Below are 17,243 nucleotides of genomic sequence, written 5' to 3' on the forward strand. Positions count from 1 at the left end.
ATTTGTGGAGTACGTTATGAAAGAAAGCAAGAGAGTTAACATAGCTTTGTAATAAGACAGTTGGAATGTGTTCTGTTTTCTTGTTATGAGAAGATGAACTGCTTTTGATTTTATTCCCTGGTGGAATTTAAGACAAGTGCATTCACCAGAAAAATAGCCACCTACCAAGTTGCCAAAGTTACATTGATCTACTCCAATGAAGATACCACATCTGGCATGACAGCTGCAATTGGAGCTACCGTTTGGTTAAGTAAGTATATTTCAGTCCTTGTCATCACTACAATCTATCTAGTTTTTGCAGAGGGTGAGCAAATGAATTAAATGGGAATTTGATGAGGACTATCACCTCTGTGCGCTTTAAGCCTCAGGAGGTAGTGTTAATCTCTAAAAATCCTCCTAGAATGCTGCATTACTTATGATTTACTATCTTGGCTAGAGAAAGGGAAATTTCAGGGTTTCCACTATAATGTGTCTTACTCTCTTGTTTGTCAGAGAATAAATAAAAAGGTTTGGCGTCAGATGTTCCCAAGACCCCAGGTTTGGTAATTTTCTAAGACTCACAAAACTCAGCATGTACTCACACTCATGGCTATGACTTGTTAAAGTAAAGGGATACAAGGCAAACTCAGCAAGGGGAAAAGGTGTATCACATAAAGTCTGGAGGAAACTAGGTATAAAATTCCAAGAATCCTCTCCCATTAGAGTCACACAGAATATGATTAAATCCTCCAGCATCAAATTGCAACAACAGGTGTAAAGTGTTACCTACCAGGGAAGCTTGCCTAAACCTAGGAATCCAGGGTTTTTATTGGGGACTGGTCATGTGGGCATCTTCTGCCTAGTAGGTAGCAAAATCCCAGACTCCCAGAAGGAAAGCAGGTGTTCAGCATAAGCCACGTTGTTTGTATATACAGTTTAGGCAGAGCAAACCACCTATATCAGTTATGAAATGATGCAGACACTCTCAAAATCCAAGTCACAAATGAAAGCCAAGGGCGTACCTTGTAAGCAGGCCTTTCGAAGGCTTAGTAGTCTCAGGTCTGTTATGTTAACTCTTTTCTTCCACCCACTTGGTCATTGTCCAAGGCATCTTTACAAAAAGATTATTATCAATAGGATCCCACATGGCAGGGTGAGATCAGCCTACAGTATTGGCCTCAGTAATGTCCTCCATGGCTTCTAGATTTGGCCAATTAAAACAAATCCAGGGGCCAGGCATAGTGGCTCACGCCTGTAATCCCAGCACTTTGGGAGGCCAAGGTGAGTGGATCACCTGAGATGAGGAGTTCAAGACTAGCCTGACCAACATGGTAAAACCCTGTCTCTACTAAATACAAAAAGTTAGCCGGGTTTGGTGGTACATGCCGGTAATCCCAGCTACTCGGGAGGCTGAGGCAGGAGAATCACTTGAACCTGGGAGGCAGAAGTTGCAGTGAGCCAAGATTGTGCCATTGCACTCCAGCGTGGGCAACAAGAGTGAAACTCTGTCTCAAAAAAACAAAACAAAATGAAAAATCCCATTAACCATAAAGGTCTATCTTAGGAAGCCAGGTGTCTTTCTCCTTCAGTTTTTGCATTAACCATTTTTTTTTTCTTTTAATCTGGCCCAAGACATCAACTCGGGCACAGCACAACTCTGACCAGTAAGTTAAAGTTAATCTGAATGCCTTGTAGGGCTGAGACAGTGTCATGATAGTCAGGGTACCCACAAAAGAAATATAAGCCCAGAGGGCACACACAGTACCCCTGGAAACAAAGAGTTTACAGTTGTTAGGACACCCCAAGCAGGACATACATTAGTCAGGCAATAAGGTTAAGAAGACCTCTAATGTAACCTTCCACTGTGGGCCCTCCTGCTCCAGGATTCTCAGTGCAGTCCAAATAACACAGGTCAGTCCTTAGATTCATAAGGACTCCCTGAGGCAGTCAGTTCCAAACGGTTTTGTTCATGCATAATATCAGTTCATCCATCTCATAAGTGCGGGCGACATCTGGAAGTGTTCCTCTGCCATCTCATAGTCATCTGTGACCATAGGCTCAGCAGTGTGTTTGAATTCAGAGTGCTCACAGCAGCTTGGAAAGCCAGCATGGAGAGTTCTCCTTCAAGAAGGGGGAAAAGCTTCCAGGAGCAGTTCTGAAAGACAAAAATCATTAAACCCTACCCTCTCCCTGTGCCTCCCCAGGTGCTGGGTGTGTTTTCTCCATTGTTACAAAATCAGTGCGTCGCGTTCAGAATTATAACTTTATATTTTCAATCATCTCCTACTCTCACTAGGGTCTTTCATCCAGAAGGGTTATAGGCAAGAGGGAAAAAAGCATTTTCACAGAAAAACATTTTTACATAACTTAAGCAGAAAGCCACATCATGGTAAGGAATTGGTCACAATGACCCTGAATTGTCTAAGATTTTTCAAATTGAGTTTACACAGCCTCTTATCCCTTTAGTCACAGTCTTTTATCCAGTGGCCAGCCTACCATCCCAGAGAAGAGCAATTCCTTTTTGGGGATGCTGCATTTAACAATCAAATTGTCTTAATATTCCAGCAAAAAGTGAGGGAAGTAGATTCAGGCTGTAAGTCAATTGTTGCAAGTTGCAACCAATCCAGAAATCTAAACACAAATCTACAGCAGTGGGACTTTCTCCAGAGGAGGTCCAGAGTTAGATTTGTCAGGAATGGAAAGAAGGGTTACAGTCACTGTGATGTGCCCAGTCCTAAACTGCAGTTAGGAATGCAACTAGTCTCTGTATATCTCTCTGTATCAGAAACATAGAGCCAATCACCACCTCAATTTTAGAGGGTTCCATCGGAGAATAACCCCTTTCCCATGAGCATCTGACCACCATAGATGGTCCAGCCAGTATTTATGATGTTTTCATTGTTTAAGGCCCCACAAAGAGGTATCTTAAATCTGCAACAGTTGCAGAATCTGTGTTCTGTTTATTGAGCCCATGCCTGCTTTCAGTTTAGCACAGCTCATTCTGAGCCTGAAATGGTCCATTAGAAGATAGTCAGATTTCAGCTTAGAGTCAGGTCCAGGCAATTAAGATATGTGAATTCAGGATTCCAAAAAGTCAGTAGGAAGGGATGGTGAGAGCACTCTCAAAATCCCAGTTCCCAGATGACAGCCAAGAGCCAACCTTGTAAGAAGAGCTTTCTAAGGATTGCAGTATTAGGCCTACTGTGTTGGCTATTTTCTGCACTAGTGTTTTGTTTTTGTTTTTGTTTTTTGAGATGGAGTTTTGCTCTTGTTGCCCAGCCTGGAGTGCAATGGTGCATCTCAGCCCACCGCAAACTCCGCCTCCTGGGTTCAAGCTATTCTCCTGCCTCAGTCTCCCGAGTAGCTGGGATTACAGGCATGTGCCACCATGCCTGCCTAATTTTGTATTTTTAGTAGAGACGGGGTTTCTCCATGTTGGTCAGGCTGGTCTCAAACTCCTGACCTTAGGTGATCCACAGCCTCGGCCTCCCAAAGTGCTGGAATTACAGGCGTAAGCCACCGCGCCCGGCTACACTAGCTTTTTCTAGCTAATATCTGCCCCAATTATATGCTTACAGGCCTGAGAAATAACCACTTGGTAGGTCTGTTGACCCTTTGGATCCACTGTGAGATAAATTTGGGCCCAAATTCCATGCATCTCTTGATATCTATAAGCCTCCACTGTAATTGGAGGACCATGATGGTGTTTTAGGACACCTTGGATTAGAGGCAGCTCAAGAACTATATGTAGCCTTCATTGAGAAGTCTGGATAATCCACTTTCCCAAGTGTGGTTGGTTGCCCAGGCATACGGCTGCAGATCTCTGATAGAAAGGACAGAAGGGAGCACCAGGAGTCTATAGTTGCAGGGACATTTTCCTTCCTCAAAGGGAGTCAGCTTCCCCTTCAAACAATGGGGTCTGGTGTGGTGATCTGACTTAGATCTAACAACAGTGTGAGGAACTGTGGTATAGTTTGGATGTTTATCCTCTGCAAATCTCATTGAAATTTGATCCCCAGTGTTGGAGGTGGGACCTACTGGGTGGTGTTTGGAGCATGGGGTGGATCTCTCATAAATAGATTAGTGCCCTCCCTTGAGGGAGGGTGGGAGTTCTTACTCTATTCGTTTTGGAGAGAGCTGGTTGTTAAAAGAAGTCCCTGGCCCTCCTGCCTGCTTTCTCATCGTGTGATCTCCGCACACAATGGCTCCCCTTCACCTTTCACCATGAGTGGAAGAAGCCTGAGGCCCTTATCAAAAGCAAAACTCAATAGCGTAAGGCTCTAATTTCTCTCCACGCTGATTTGTATATCTCTCAGTTGGATATATATAAATTTGATGTATATAGTATATAGCATAATATATATGTTACATAAGTTTGAAGAGAATTCATATATATTCATATATAGACAATATATAGAATTCATATATATATTCAGTCCCATTCAAAGTCCTTATTTCTTTTTTAGAACTTGACAAGATGATTCTAAAATTAATATAGAAATGTAAAAATGCAGGAATAGCAAAGACTCATGACAGCATTATTCATAACAGCTAAAAATTGGAAACAATCCTCATATCCTTTAATTTTAGAATATAAACTTAAATATAAATTTAAATTCAATTTAAAATAATTTGTTATTTTTATGCAGCAGAGAAAGAGAGCAAAGTTGAGTTACACACAGCAACATGGATAAATCTCACAAATACAATGTTTAGTGAAAGAAGCCAGGCACAAAAGAACACATAATTATTATTCCACTTATAGAAAGTTTTAAAAATATGCAAAACTAATACTTAGCTGGTAAAAGTTAATAAAGACAATGAAGTGATTATCATAAAGGGTGATTATCTGAGCAGGAGAGTGGAAGCAGCAATTCAGAAGAGTCATGAGAGTGGCTAAAACATTGGCAATGTTTTATTTTTTTATTTTTTATTTTTTTGAGATGGAGTCTCACTCTGTTGCCCAGGCTGGAGTGCAGTGGTGCGATCTTGGCTCAATGCATCCTCTGTCTCCAGGGTTCAATCATTTCTCCTGCCTCAGCCTCCCACTACCACTCCTGGCTAATTTTTGTATTTTTAGTAGAGACGGGGTTTCACCATGTTGGCCAGGCTCATCTTGAACTCCTGACATCAAGTGATCCTCCCACTTCACCTCCCAAAGTGCTGGGATTACAGGCATGAGTCACCAAGCCCAGCCCAGTGTTTTATTTTTTGATGTAGTGGTGGTAACATGACCACTTGTTTTGTGATAAATCATTGAGCTGGACATTTTTGTGTATTTTTCTATATGTCTGTCATATTTTACAATATAAAATGGTAAAAAAAAACCTGTTGTTTTGTAGTCTGTGTCTAATAATTCCAATTTTTGTTGGCCTGTTTCTTTTGTGTCTTCTTTTAGCTGCTTCTTACTAATGTTTCCCAACTCTTTTTGTGTTTATAGTTGTATTTACAAAATAATTTGAGACCTGTGGCGAAGGTGGTGAAGGCACCTTCTCTGGAGAGGATCTGCATTTGCAGCTTCCAAATACATGGAAGCACTATGATTGAGGATTTCTGTAAACCAAGTTCAAAACTTGAAGTTCCCTAGAAGATCCAGGTGTTTTGAACTCATGTGGAAATCCCATGCAAAAGTAGGTCCACCCTCGTTCTCTGGGGGTAGGTCACCCTTCCTTTGGGATCCCAGTTTATGGTGGGAGTATCTTTTTGTATACCATTTTAGAAGATGGAGGAGCAGGGACTTCTCCAGAATATTTAGCCACATGCTTTATATGCTTATATCAGCTCACCGTAAGTTTTGAACACTCATAAAAATGATCACAGTTCTACCTTTTTTTGAACTCCTGGACTCAAGTGATTATCCTGCCTCAGCCACCAGAGTAGGTGGGACTACAGGCATGTACCACCACACTCAGCTAATTTTTAAAATTTTTTTTATAGAGATGAGATCGCACTATGCTGCCCAGGTTGGTCTCTAACTCCTGGACTCAAGGGATCCACCCACCTCAGTCTCCCAAAGTGTGGGATTACAAGTGTGAGCCATGACACCTGACCCCATAGTTTTACTTTTTATCTGACCTGTTTCTTTATTCAAAATCTGTCTGTTTTGTTTTGAGGTTGAGAAACTTTTTTTTTCACAGACTTGTACCAAGAATTATTGGAGTATCGTCCAATAGAAGGCCTCTACCTTATCTAAATGAAGAGGTAACTTAAGGACTGGTTCCTTTGTCAGTTATTGTTTCTGTGACTTAAGATTGATTCCACTCCAGGAATTATAAGACAGACTTCTCACACTGATTTTCTTGAAATCAAACCCCGAGGCAAGAGGCTTTTTGAAATCTCTTTTGGGGACTTCCATTGAGGAGCTGCCTATTTTTCCATCTCTGGGTTAGAATTATGCCACTCAGCATTTTGCTAAGGGGTAAAATAAACTCACGCTTAGAAAAGAAAAGGAAGAGGTGGATAGAATGTCTGGACTTAAGAATAAATATTCTGTCAACTTGTTTGTAGTGGAGTCTAGATAATTTCTGTGTAAAGCCTTTGAGGAAACAGTCTCCGATATGTGTGTTGGTTTAGGCAGAAATTCTGAATTTCTATTCAAGATGGCACCTGCAAGCCAGCAAGAGCACCTAGTTCTTAAGCATAAAGACTCAGTAAAGGGAAAGCCCTGGCCAATTGAGCCAAAATTCACTCAGGGTGAACCTAGGCTGGAAAATATCAATAATTCTTGTTTGAATTAAAGTATGGAAGCTAGGCAATGCCTTGAATATTAGGGTATTTAATGTGCATGTAAGGACTATGGACTCTTAATGAAAATGAATTCATTACCCATAATTTACATCTTAGATGCATCCTTGAGGCAGTAAATTCTCCAATCCCAGTGAAATTCTTATTTTAATCAGTCTGAAGAAATAAGAACACGGCTTGCAGAAATGCTGATTGATGAGTCTTAGGGACTTATAAAGTAATCTAAGATACTACAGGTCAAGAGTCTTAAAGGAAAAAAGTGACCAAATCTGTCTCCAAAGAACTTTTTTTACGTAATCATACTCCTCTGGAAAGAACTTAGGAGTCTGATCAATAGATAGCAGAAGAAATAGAAATGAAAATTCAGACAATTAAAAAATTTGTTTGTTATTTATGTTGGGCCTTTGTTTACCATTTTAAACTACAACATATTATAATATGTATACATTTGTATTTAAAGGCAAGAATTTCAGGGAATAACAGATTCTGGCAAGGATGTGGAGAAAGGGAAAACTCATACATTACTGGTTGGAATGGAAATTCGCACAGCCACTCTGGAAAACAGTATGGAGGTTCCTCAAAAAACCAAAAATAGAACTACCATATTATCCAGAAATTTCACTACTGGGTATATACCCAAAAGAAAGAAAATAAATATAAAGAAGAGATCCTTGCACTCTATGTTTACTGCAGCACTATTCACAATAGCCAAAATACAGAATCAACCTAAGTATCCATCAACGGATAAATGAGTAAGGAAATTGTGACATATATATACACAATACAATACTATTCAGCCATAAAAAATAACAAAATTTGCTCATATGCAGCAACATGGATGGAACTGGAGGTCATTATATTAAGTGAAATAAGCCAAGCACAGAAAGATAAACATTTCATGTTCTCACTTACATGTGGGAGCTAAAAAAATGGATATTATAAAGACAGAGATTGGTGATTACCAGAGGCTGGAAATGGGAGAGGGGAGGAAGATGAAGAGAAATTGATTAATGGGTACAAATATATAGTTAGATGAAATAAGACCTGATGTTCAATAGATCAGTAGGGTGAGTGTAGTTAACATTAATTGACTGTACATTTCTAAATATCTAGAAAAGAATAATTTGAATGATCCTAGTGTGAAGAAAAGATAAATATTTAAGGTGATGGATATCCCAATTACCTTGATTTGAGCATGTAAGTGTATCAAATTATCACCTGTACCCCTAAAATATGTATGTCTAATATGTATCAATTTTAAAAAGTAAAAAAAAAAGAAAACAAAGATTTGAGTCTAAAAGATATAATGTATGGGTTCTGTAATTTATGTAGATTGATTACTAATTAAAGGAAGTTTAAAATGGAGGCTTAATTAAAGCCTCAAACAATGTATGTTTGGAAAAGATACGCTCCAAGTAGCCAATTAAATGCTTAATTTTAAAAGAAATTTTGGTGTTGATAAAAGATATAAAGTAACTTTTTTAAAAAAATTATATTTAGGTTGGGCACAATGGCTCACATCTGTAATCCCAGCACTTTGGGAGATCAAGGTGGGCAGATCACCTGAGGTCAAGGGTTCGAGATCAGCCTGACCAACATGGAGAAACCCTGTCTCTACTAAAAATACAAAATTAGCTGGGCATGGTGGCACATGCCTGTAATCACAGCCACTCGGGAGGCTGAGGCAGGAGAATCGCTTGAACCCAGGAGATGGAGGTTGTGGGGAGCTGAGATGGCGCCATTGCACTCCAGCCTAGGCAACAAGAGCGAAACTCCATCTCAAAAAAAAAAAATTGTATTTGGAAGAATGACTACATATGAATGTTTAAAGACAAATCTCTAAGCATTAAAGCTAAGATACTATTGCAAGTTAAACTATGTTTTAACTAACAAATTTGTTTTGCAGTAATTTCATGGAGTTGGTGCTGGCAGAAGCGCTGAGGGCAGGAAGGCAAATCCATATCTAGAAAAAATGTTTATGCCAGTAAGCTCAAATCCCTGTCTTGTTCATAAATTCAGTGACTTGCTATCTCATGAAGGTCTAGACTTTGGTATTTTTCTTTGATGATAACAGATTGGCATGCAGCAGTGGTGGTAACACATCAGCCTTGATAAAGAGATGATCATTTTGTTGAACCTATGCATAATGCCATGGCCACTTTGCTGATGGCCCATTGAACAAATACTGTTGTGGCTTAGGAAAGGGTTATCTGATATTTTATGGATTAAATGACTTAATTTTTTTCAAGTACTAAGAACTATGCCTGGCACATAGTAAGCACTATGTGTTTTGCTAAATAAAAATCCATGTAGTGAACCTTCTTTTCGACCTCAGTATTAAAATCTACCAGTGCAGTGTGGAACATTTAGTAGACATTCATATGATTCACATATATCCCATACTCTGAGTTCCATTTGCTAGAGTTCCGTAAGCATATGCTGTATCCAGGCTTTCTTATAACCAATAGTCTAATCTTCCTTTTAATTCCATGACTGCCAGGCCAAAGCATTAGCCACTGCTCATGAATACATGATGTTATGGGTTGAATTATGTCTTCCCCAAAGAAGAAATGCTGGAGTCCTAACTCCCAGTACCTCAGAATATGATATTATTTAGGAATAGGATCTTAACAAAAGTAAACAAGTTAAGATTATTATTGAGATAATTAGGGTGGGCCCTAATTCAATAAAACTGGTGTCCTTATAAAAAGGGACAATTCGGACACAGAGACAGATATGTACACAGAAAAGATCATATAAAGAGACAAGAGGCCAGGCACAGTGGCTCACACCTGTAATCCCAGCATTTTGGGAAGCTGAGGCGGGTGGATCCCTTGTGCTCAGGAATCCTAGACAAGCCTGGGAAATATAGTAAAACTTCAAAAAAACAAAAAACAAAAAAAAAAACCACACACAAAACACACACACCCCCCCCAACAAAATTAGCCTGGCATGCTGGTGCGCACCTGTGAGGTGGGAGGATCACTTGATCTCAGCAGGTCAAGGCTGTAGTGAGCCAAGACTATGCCACAACATTCCAGCTTGGGTGACAGAATGAGACCCTATCTCTAAATAAATAAATAAATAAATAAATAAATAAATAAATATAAAGAGACACAGGGAGAAGACAGCTGTCTGCAAGCCAGGTTGAGAGGCCTAGCACATTCTTCCTCACAGCGCTCAGAAGGAACCAACCATGCTGACACCTTGAGTTCAGATTTATAATCTCCGGAACAGTGAGACAATACGTTTCTGTTTAAGTTACTCCTTTTGTGGTACTTTGTTAAGGCAACCCTAGCAGACTAATACAAATACAAACCCGTACTTCTTGCCAACTGTCCTTTCAGGAAAGTTGAACAGATATATTTCAGGAAAAATGGGCAGATATATTTCCTTTCAGGAGGAACCCTTCCCTCTTCCTGAGCCAGTCTTGTGGTATGTCATACTCTAGAAGTCTCTTTGTGGCTTGTGCCAGATTTTTGCATGACAGTATTTCTAAATTGGGCTCAAATTTCTTTCTGTAGTATCTAACCACAAAAAACTCCTAATGAGGCCACAGATGTGGGTTGAAAGAGACCTCTCTTTATACTAGTAATGCAACAGCAGTAGGTACTTTGCTAGTATAAACTACCTACTCATGAAATATGCTTGTGCATTCCAGACCTGCTCATATATGATCTAGTGTTACCACTTCCACTTGAATATAGAGTGCTGCCTGGTGTGGTAGCACACACCTATAATGCCAACTACTTGGGATGCTGAGATGGGAGAATGGCTTGAGTTCAAGACCAGCCTGGCAACATAGCAAGACCCCATCTCAAAAAAAAAAAAAAAAAAAAATAGAGTGTTGCTACTGATGCCCAGGTTTTGATAAATTAAGTAACATCTAGTAAGCTATAGGCAGCTCAGATCAGATGTTCACTTAGTGTCCCATAGTCAGATGTTCAATCTCTACCATGGTTCAATAGTAAGTCAGGAACATTGTTACAGGGTTGGGATCTCTGGGAAGCAGACTCTGAGATGGAATTAGGGTGTAGGGTGGTTTCTAGGGAGTTCCGTTGGGATTAGCATCTATAGAATGGAGGTGACAGAGGCAGGATTCAACAGAGAGAGCAGTGGGAGCTCTGGAGCTAAGATGGCCCATTAGAGTTGGACTGCATTCAGCTAAAAAAGCCAGGTTATTTTGTGCGGGTTTTTTTTTTTTTTTTTTTTTTTTTTTTGGTAGGGGAGAGCAGGGGAGAGGGGCTTGCTCTGTTGCCCAGGCTGGAGTCCAGTGGCATGATCATGGCTCACTGCAGCCTCGACTCCCTGGGTTCAAGTGATCCTCCCACTTCAGCCTCCTCAGTAGCTAGGACTACAGGCTCACACCACCATGCTCAGCCTATTTTTAAAATGATGTTTTGTAGAAATAGGGCCTTGCCATGTTGCCCAGGCTGGCATGAACTCCTGACCTCAAATGATCCTCTCCCCTCATGCTCCCAAAGTGCTGGGATTACAGGTGTGAGCCATTACGCCTAGCCAAGGTCAGGTCTTTATATTCCCATCTCTATTAGCCATTGGATATGGCCCGCCCTGGGAAAAGTGTGATCTGAGATGATCCCACGAGGGACTGACAGCTGAAGCGTGCCTACTGACAGCACTCCTGGCACTCCCAGCAGCACTCTTGAAAACAGGTCTTTTGTGGAAGGAGGATCCAAGTGGTACATCTCCACGTTTTTACAGTCTGCCCTCTGTGCTGTTCAGATCTTTTTCATATCTTCGTATATGTTCAGGGAGCAGCTCCTTTTGATTCTGGTGGGCCTCTCCTCCTGGTGGAAACTTAGAAGAGAAAGTTTAATGGGATGAACTGCAGTTCTTACCACTGAAACTGGTCTCAGGTTACAACTGATAATTATAATCTCCCTTCTCTACTAACCATTTGAGGTTTTCTCTCATCCTCCACTAGCTGGTCTGCTGGTCAGAGTGGCTTATTTGGTTGTGTAATCCACACCTTCATCCCTGAGAGACCTGAGCCCTGGTCACCATGCCATTCTTGACCTGGGATTGTTACATTTATTCACTTACCAAATAATTGGGCAGGGGTGTACCAGGAGGCATCCAAGTGGGTCACCTAGGTGCCAAACATATTTTTCCTAGCCCTATGTAACTGTGTAACAGCAGCCCTATTTCTATCTGATGATCAGCGTCAGGTACCCCTGCTGCGATGGTGACTCCTTTTCTTGCCTGCTGAACCCTGAGCACATGGAACTCAAAGAATTGAGGTCACCGATTTGGCTTAAAATATATTGAGAATCTTGCTGTGTCCCCTGGTAGAAATGTTTCCCTTCAGGGACTGGGACTTCTAACCCTGCAGAGCAGTTGCAGAAATGGGAATCACCAATTCCCTAAGTAGGTCATTGGGAACAATGGTAACTGGGTCACTCGCTGATCTCTATTGCTGGCAGGTTGAAGATTTGGCTGTGCAAGTTTATTAAGTAAAATTTTAAGACTTCACATTGTTCTAATGCCCGGTATTCCCTCAAACAGGCAGTGAACACCCTGCCCAGGTGACTAGGTGCAAAAGTATAGCAAGGTTGGTCCCTGCCACAAGCTCCCCTTCTTGCCCTCCCCTAACTACTGTGATATAACTCCAGTCAAACACACCAATGAAATCCCCTCACACTTTTGCTTGTGCACTCCACTCTGACTGCCAATAAAGGCATTTGCCCAGGGGTCACTCTCTTGGTTCCCCACCTGCTTGTTGAATGTGTTCCCTTGGCTTTCCTGTGGGTCACCCACGTGGCATGCTGCATCTCCCTCTCTAGGATACCTGTGTGTATGATAAATATGTTAATTTCATGTGCCTCTCCCAGTATAATTTCCACAGTCACATTGGAGTGGCCCTTAAATACCCCACAATGGGACTTACACCCCTGCTTACAACACAGGAAGCAGCTAAATCAGAATTGGTAAGTGAGGCACATACATAGCCTTCATCTTTGCCTCTGCGGCCTCTGTTCAAGTGCTCATCACTGCAGCAGTGGTCTGGCTGATGAGAGAGGCTGTCTTATGTCAATGGGATAAGTCATCTTGTTTACTTCATTGTTTAGTGCCTCTTCCATGGTAGGATGCCCACTGATGACCATTGACTTGTCACACAATGTCATCACACTTTTGTATTCACTCCCCTATGCCCATCAACATGCTTCTAACCCAGAACTCTTTATACCCAATCTTCTAAGCTTTCAAGACTCTTACCAGGCACCCATATCATTTGCCACTAAACGTAAATCTACTTACATTCCAGCCTTAGGCTGCTTTTCTATCTACACAAAGTGGATGACCAAGTGCACCACTGGAAACTCTGCCCAGCTTTAAGGGGGATTTTCCCTTAGCACCAAATTTCCAGGCAACCCCTAAGTGAGGCTATAGTGCAGCTGGAAGTAATGTTCAGTTTGCACCCACATACCAAGCTGACCCATTCATGAACTTCCCTGTCAGTCAGTTGTAAGTGTTCCTCCTTATGGCCACACAGGTGAGAGCTGAGGGAGGGGTTCCTTTGCCACAGGGGTGGATGAGGTGGGTGCCTATGCTGCCTACTCAATACAGCTTGCTTATGCTCTCTGGCTCTTATATTCAATCCCATAGTTACCATTTCCGTCTTTACATTAGATTGTTGCTGGATCCATTCAACCTTATGACTTGACAGGTCTGACAGAACCCCGATCATGATAGATAGTTCCATTTACATAGTGACTTGGTGTCCCCTGACCAGGTATTTAGTCTCTACTAGGCCAAATAGCATACCAGTTTTTTGTGTGTTAGGCCTTTCTTACATTGCTATAAAGAAATACCTGAGACCGGGTAATTTATAAAGAAAAGAGGATTAATTGACTAATGGTTCTGCAGGCCATACCGGAAGCATGGTGCTGGGATATGCTCACTTCTGAGGAGGCCTCAGGAAGCTTTTACTCATGGCAGAAGGTGAAGTGGGAGCAGGCACATCACGTGGCCAGAGTGTGAGCAAGAGAAAGAGAGTAGGGGAGGTGCCACACACTTTTAAACAACCAGATCTCACAAGAACTCACTCATTATCACCAGGAAAGCACCAAGCCAAAAGGGATCTGTCTCCATGATCCAAACACCTCCCACCAGGCCCCATCTCCAACCCTGGGGATTGCATTTCAACATGAGATTTGGGTGGGACAAATATCCAAACCTTATCAGTTTGTTTTTAAGGTGAGTAATTCTCTCTTGCCTGTGATATGGCCTTGCTCTAGTATACCAGGACCTGAATTGTAGGTCTTCTTCTGTGACTTGTGATAAATCCCATATAGCATTTTTTCTCACTACTTGTAGCTTTAATGCAATCCTCCTGGTCCTCAAAGGGAAAGGACACTTGGATTGCAACCTGGACCTGCTGCAGCACCCCTTCCTTCATGGGATACACCCAAAGCAGGCAGCCTTTTGTATCACTTAGTCTACAGACAGAGGCAGTATTCCCAGGTGTGGCACAATTCTACCACGTGTTGTTTCTATTTTTTGTGGCTGAAGTGCAAAATACAATAATTTATCTTTTACCTTGAATGGGAGACTCTTGGCCACTAGACCCCTAAAAGTGTTACTGATTTGAAATGCTCCTGAAAATTCATAGGACGTGTCTCCCAACCTCTAAAGTCCATGTGTCATATCAAGACCTCCACTATGCTAACCATTTTTGCTTACCCAGCCAAATTGGCATGATGTCATTGATAGATCAATGTGATAATCTTTAGAATACTCAAATAATCCAGATCTCTTTGGACTACACTTGATAGAGGGCAGAAGAGATAACATAGGCCTGGAGCAAGATTGTAATTGTGTACTATTGTCCATTTCATGTGAATGTGAATTGATTTTGATCCTCTTATAGGAAAAGCATTTGCCAAATCAATGGCTACATACCACATAGCAAGCAAAGATACATCTGATACGAAGATTGCTTTTGGAGATACTACTTAGTTAAGTTTGTGGTTGTTTATTGTCATCCTACAGGATTTATCTGGTTTATGCAGGAACCAGACCAAAGAATTAAGTGACGACACAATGGAGACTATATCCATTAGATACCTAAAGATGGCACTAATTTTTGCCATGCCTCAGGATATAATATCAGTTTTGATATACTATCTTTCCAGGATTGGGAGAATTCCCTGTTATGATAGATCTTACAATACAGCAAGGACCTATGCGGGGTTGTGTCTTAAGAATGTTTACCCCAATTATATATTTGAAGATGAGGGAAATGATTACTGTGCGGGTCTGTAGACCCAGTAGATCCACTATGAACTGTACTTTGATGAGGAATTCATTTATTACCTTATCCGTAGACGGCTCCATTCTAAATGGGCCCATGACACTTTGGATCTCTATCTTATTGTCAGTTTGGCCCTGTGTCTAACAGTCCTTGAGGTGTTTGGATATACTACTTTTCTCTGGAAAAGTTTTTATTTTTTATTTTTTATTTTTAATTATTTTGTATTTTTAGTAGAGACGGGGTTTCACCATGTTAGCCAGGATAGTCTCCATCTCCTGACCTTGTGATCTGCCCGCCTCGGCCTCCCAAAGTGCTGGGATTACAGGTGTGAGCTGCTGCACCCGGTCTGTGAACAGTTTTACAAGTAAATGGCTGTAGGTACATTTTGGGGGAGGACAGGGGGAATCATTACAGTGTACGCTTGCCATATGTTGTAGAGTCCATTGTCCTAGGAGCCCAGTCTCCTCTTCAATCAAAGGGTTCTGTTCTGAAGCTGGCTGAGATCAAGAAATTGGGCAACACATTGCAGCTTTTATTGGAACAGCTGTCCTTAACCAGTGAATCATCCATCCTTTATCCCTTCTGACAGTTTAAGTTGAATAATAGCCTTATCAGCTGTCCATCTATCATGCCTGTAAGGGAAGCCATGTTCTACTATCTCCACAGCTCTCTGTGGATCAAGAACCATTGGCTACCACCCAACATTTGCCACTCAGTTGCATCCCACTAAATTTTGATAGTTAAATGCTGCTACCAGACTTTTATTTTTTCATACTACTGTCATTCCCAGGGCTATCAGTAAGCCTGGCTCTATAATGGTGTCTCCTATTGTCAGTCATGATCTACAGAGAGTAGCCATCACTGAATTTCTTGATGATGTTTGTGCCTTTCTCCTTGGTGCCTTACTTATTGCTTTGGTAAATGGTGTAACCTCTAGGACATCTCATGAGTCATAATTATCTAGTGGATCTTCTGGCCTTACATAGTTGTGATGGCTAATTTTATGTGTTAACTTGACTGGGATAAGGGATTTCCAGATAGCTGATAAAACATTATTTCTGGGCGTGTTTGAGGGTATTTGTAGAAGAGATCAGCATTTGAATCAGTAGACTGAGTAAAGAAGATCCGTCTTCACCAATGTGGGCAAGCATCATCCAATCTCTTGAAGCCCTGCATAAGACAAATAGGCTAAGGGGGAGCAAATTCTCTTCTTCTCCTTTTGAGCTGGGACGTCCATCTTCTCCCACGTTTGGACAATGTGGCTACTAGTTCTTGGGCCTTGGTACTCTGGGATTTATGTCAATGACTTCCCTGGTCCTGAAGTTTGTAGTCAGCAGGTAGTGAGACTTCTCAGTCTTCAAAGTTGTGTGAGCTGATATTCCTAATAAATCACACACACACACACACACACACACACACACACACACACACACACACACACACACACTTCCCCCATCGTAGGTTCTGTTTCTCTAAGACCCCAAACTGATTCAATAGTATATGCACTTAAGAATGCAAATTTTCCTAGGCTTTCTAATCTCTTCCTCTACTGTCTGCCATGAGAATTCTCTTTATTTTTTTTTTTATTTTTTTTTTTTTGTTGAGACAGAGTCTCGCTTTGTCGCCCAGACTGGAGTGCAGTGGCCGGATCTCAGCTCACTGCAAGCTCCGCCTCCCGGGTTCACGCCATTCTCCTGCCTCAGCCTCCCGAGTAGCTGGGACTACAGACGCCCGCCACCTCGCCCGGCTAGGTTTTTGTATTTTTTAGTAGAGACGGGGTTTCACTGTGTTAGCCAGGATGGTCTCGATCTCCTGACCTTGTGATCCACCCGTCTCGGCCTCCCAAAGTGCTGGGATTACAGGCTTGAGCCACCGCGCCCGGCGAGAATTCTCTTTATTTTGATTTAACTTAGTGTGTGCCATCACTTTTTGATGCTTCTAGAAGTCATACTAATAGTGTTTATTCCATATAAATGCTTGTCAGAGTGTTAATTCCTATGTCTCTCAGATCAATAAACTCTTATTTAATCTTATGCTCCCACTGCCTTAATTGAGCACCCTCAGAATCCAGTACCAGGTGTATTCCCTTGGCTCCTGCTGGTATAGGCTATCTAGGACTTGCAGTTCTTTTAGGGTAGAGGTCTTTTACTCCCTCATTAGGCTTAGCATGTCTCCAGGGTTGTGCTGTGAGCTAACTCTACTTGTGTTTAGTGGCCAAAAGGGGAGGTAGAGGCAGATTTTGAGG

General features: G+C 41.6%; 1 protein-coding gene across 3 annotated transcripts in view; it reads right to left on the minus strand.

The window, feature by feature from the left end:
* Positions 1–11,524: 11,524 nt before the first annotated feature.
* LOC105467002 (protocadherin beta 15) overlaps positions 11,525–17,243 on the minus strand; it is a 37,122-nt gene continuing 31,403 nt past the window's right edge. Inside the window, exons 3-4 of one of the 3 annotated variants that reach the window (XR_011624630.1) lie at positions 12,457–12,532; positions 11,525–11,541 (exon numbers count right to left, since the gene is read on the minus strand). The gene's annotated coding sequence lies outside the window, so the exon portion shown is untranslated. Of the gene's footprint in view, positions 11,542–12,456; positions 12,533–17,243 lie in introns of those variants that run through there. The other 2 variants (XR_011624628.1, XM_071098295.1) reach the window with 2 other exon arrangements.

The sequence above is a fragment of the Macaca nemestrina genome, chromosome 6 (genome assembly GCF_043159975.1).
Source record: "Macaca nemestrina isolate mMacNem1 chromosome 6, mMacNem.hap1, whole genome shotgun sequence".
In the NCBI taxonomy this organism is placed as follows: domain Eukaryota; kingdom Metazoa; phylum Chordata; class Mammalia; order Primates; family Cercopithecidae; genus Macaca; species Macaca nemestrina.